Source organism: Terrapene carolina, unplaced genomic scaffold, assembly GCF_002925995.2.
Source record: "Terrapene carolina triunguis isolate 2854851 unplaced genomic scaffold, T_m_triunguis-2.0 Scaffold212, whole genome shotgun sequence".
Lineage (NCBI taxonomy): Eukaryota > Metazoa > Chordata > Testudines > Emydidae > Terrapene > Terrapene triunguis.
Window position 1 is genome coordinate 12,644,858 of NW_020664563.1, and position 3,898 is coordinate 12,648,755.

The window sequence follows — 3,898 nt, forward strand, 5'->3', positions numbered from 1 at the left end:
CTGGGGAATTTCTCAGTCTCAAGAGTAGTCAATCCAGCACCTTTCACACCACACTGCTTTGGTGCAAGACTCTTGACTTTATGCAGCATGGTATTCTTCACTTAAGGGTGCCTGTAATCCCAAATATTGCTGACTCTAGGACAATGAAGCAGAACTTCAAAAATAAATGAAACACAGCTGATATAACTGAAGCAAAATACAATTGTGACTACTCAGTTTTACCTGCTGCTTTAGACTGAGTGCTCTGTATTACCCTGATTAAGTCAATATTTGTGATCACTGTATAAATGTTAATGATTATTACTAAATTGCATTGAAGTATGTTGTTGGGAGACTGCATGGCTGCTGTCCTCTGGGATCTGCATGATGATAGCTGGGGTATTTTATGAGGCTCTCACACTGAGCAGAAGTGTAATAGTAGAGGCACCAGTGGGGGTAAGAAAGGCCTGGACACAAAGCTGACAGAGGCAGAGTCAAAACCCTGAATTCTCAACCAGTTTTTTTGGGTGTAGGTTAAAGATAAACCAGATTAACTAGGGCAGGATCACATATGATGGGGTGACCAAACTTACTGGCAGCCGCATATGACCATCTTAAGAAGTTGGAGAGTTGGGGTGCGCCTGCTGGCGCTCAGGGCTTCAGCCCTGTGGCGAGGGGGGTCTCAGGGCCTCAGCCACATAGGGGCACCTGCTGGGGCTTTAGCCCTGCTCCTGCTAAAGCCCTGAGCCCCAGCAGATGCATCCCAGAGGGCTGAAGCCCTGAGACGTCCCTCCCTGCTGGGCAGAGAGGTAACGTGCAGGGGGGGCATGTGGGGTCATGGGCTCCCCAGATTTTTGCCAGGGTTTGCTGGCCCCGCTCAGTCACATGGTACCACCGGGCCCCCTCCTTGCATGGCAGCTGCCAGAGCGGGCAAGTTGGGAGCTGCTGTGGTGGGGAGAGGCAGCGGTAAACAGCTGGGAGCTACAGGGAGAACGGCTGCTTTTGCTGCTGCCTCTCCCCTGCAGAGCTGCAGCTCCCAGCTGTTTGCCACTGCCTCTCCACCTGGAGCTAACACCTAGGAGCTGCAGGGAGGGGCCTGGGATGTGTGTGACTCAAGCTGTTGATGTGGCCTGAACCTTTAAATTGTGCCTCCCACTTTCAGCAGGCACCAATTGTTTGTGGCAGAAGCCACTAGCCCCACCACCCTACGCAGGGCAAAAGCCCTGAGCTCCCCGCCCCTGGTCTGGTGGGGGGGGGGAAGAGGAGAGAGAGAGAGAGAGAGCGCGGGGGCTCCACAAGCCACACTGTAACCGTAAAAGAGCCGCATGTGGCTCGTGAGCCGCAGTTTGGCCACCCCTGACATATGCCATAAGATTGGTTAGCAATTAAATCTTTCAGCTACCTGGTATCTGGACAGACCAAGTAGGAACTGCACAGGTAACTGAGACCCGCATAGAGAAGCAACTAGTATATTTGTAATGGTATGGACCCTTACAGCAGAGCTCACTACTGAAAAGAAAACTGGATTACCTTTTGTTTGTTTTAAAACTGTAATGTGAGAGAAAGAAATATTGAAACCCTTTAACCGCCAGCCTGAGAGCTGGAGTTCCTTCATTCTGGGGACCACTGTTCTTATATTGTTCTCTTAGCCACATATTGCTGCCTACCTAGGTGGGGTTTTTGTGCATCTAGTTTTCAGAGCAGCTTTGACAGTTCTGAGAGAATGCAATGCCCAGTATCCTCCACTTGCCTCCTCTTGAAGCCCCATGGTGTTGATGCATCCAAGCTTCACTGGCCTGAGATGCTGAAGCCTCAGGGTTATCCCAACCCAACCCCCAGATTTTCTGTCTAGCTGATAAAGTACTTATCATGATACCTGAATTCCCATGTACCATTTCAACTGGATAGTATTCATCATTACTACTCAACACAAGTTGTTGTGCGGTGTTTCTCTGCATGGCTGAACCGTGACTATGTTCCACCTCAGAGGTGGCTGCATTTATTTGGTGGATGAAGTGATTTTCTGAATTTATACAGTAGTTTGTGAAGCATCTCTGAAGCCTTCTGGGCATGGTTTAAAGGTACTATATTATCATATCTTCCATTTATAATGCTTGTATTTTCTAACTCATTTGCACTGATTATCCAGAATGCATTTAGGCATTTAGGAAAGGGGCAGAATACGATGACCCTGTAAAGCTGCTTTTTGGTTTAACTGGGAAATTGCTTTCATGAGCATTTTCTGCTTTGTGTTACCTATGGAACCATGTATCACAGCTCATCCCATTTCAATGGTCCGCAGGCAAAGCATGTTGGTGTGATATAAAAGCAACCTGGGAGGCCTTGTGTCCTTAACCATTCAGAGAAAAAAAAGAATTCTAGCTGTATTTGGAAAAGCACCAGTGTCAAATAGCTCACCAACAGTCTCACAAGGCTGCAGAAGATGCCAAGCCTGTGCAGAACTGCATAAGGACAATTACTGAGGAATAATATCCAAATTACACTGAGCAAAGTAAACAAGCGTCTCTCTTGCCTTTGAAGAAATACATTAATGAACAGAAAGACTCAGATATCACTTCTCAGGGAAATTCCTTCCCCTCACCCAGCATAAAGTTAGTGGCTCCCTATTGCATTCGCCTATTGCTTATCGCTTTAGTATGGATGAGGCAAATACCTGGTTATTTAAGGAGCAGGATAAATGGGCTGAGACAGCTTTCCCCATCCCCAATTCACCAGGGAATGCTGGAGAATTCCACCTGACACTGGGACAGCGTTGTGCTCTTAAACAATCTACCGTCTGATCCGATTGTTCCCCAGTGGGGGAGGCAGGCTGCAGCTCACTCGAGAGTCATTGATTGGATTAACAGCCTAATTCCCAACAGATGAATAGAATACTGATGTCTTGTCAGCCCAAATCATAGAAGGAAAACACAATCTGCTTCTACAGCTTGGAAATTTAACCCTTTGTTTCCCCAGCAGTATTGGTCTGAATTCAGAGTCCTGCAGTTTTAATTCAAGATCATAGCCGTGTGAGTGGCAACATATATTAATATATGGGCATAGTTTGACTAATCATCCACTTGCTACTAGATGGTTCCTTTCTATCTTCCTTAAAACTGGTTTTCCATTAAAGCTCATTTTTTCAAAAAATGGCAGCCTGGAAAGATACTTGTATTGAGATTTTGATTTTTCTATTTTACTGCACCCTGGGAAAGGAAAAGTTTTCAACTAGCAATAATCGCGCCTCGGATTAACCTCATTGGCTACAATACTGCCACTGCGCAGTCCAAGAAGTTGGTGAAAAATCATTATCTTTATAGTTATTATTCTAAGGTATACAGATATCACTATGTGTCTTTTAAGAACACCGTTTTATTTGAATGATAGAATCTGGCCAGTGAGAAGCATCAGACTATATATTTTGGGACAGAAGCTGATGAAACTGTATTCTCCTTCTTCTCTTTCTCTGCTTGCTCCTGGCCAGGATCAGGATAGGGGAGGAAGGCAGGTCCTGTGGAATATGACTGGGACCCAGGAGACCTGAATTCAATGCCTAGCTCTGCCACAGACTTTCTGTGTGGCCTTGGACAAATCACTCACACTCAGAGTCTTGGTGCACCATCTCTACAATGGAGGTATTAATGCCTTTTTACCTCACAGGGAAGTTGCGAATAGAAATTAGTATTTGCAAAGCGCTCAAATACTACAGTGATGGGGGCCAAGGACCTACACAGAATCTCCAATAGCAGAATTTTCTCATGGAATCCTAAATGAGATTTTTATTTATTTATTTGCTCAAGGGTCGGCTAGGGACAAGAACAAACATCAAATGTCAGGTTTTAAGAAATGCATCCAAAGAGACTTTATTCCTAGAGTAGGAAGAACCATTAAGTACTAATTGAAAAGACACAGTTTTTAC

General features: G+C 45.4%; 1 pseudogene; it reads right to left on the reverse strand.

Moving 5' to 3' along the window:
- Positions 1–3,108: 3,108 nt before the first annotated feature.
- LOC112114872 lies at positions 3,109–3,268 on the reverse strand (annotated as a pseudogene).
- Between the last annotated feature and the right edge of the window lie 630 nt (positions 3,269–3,898).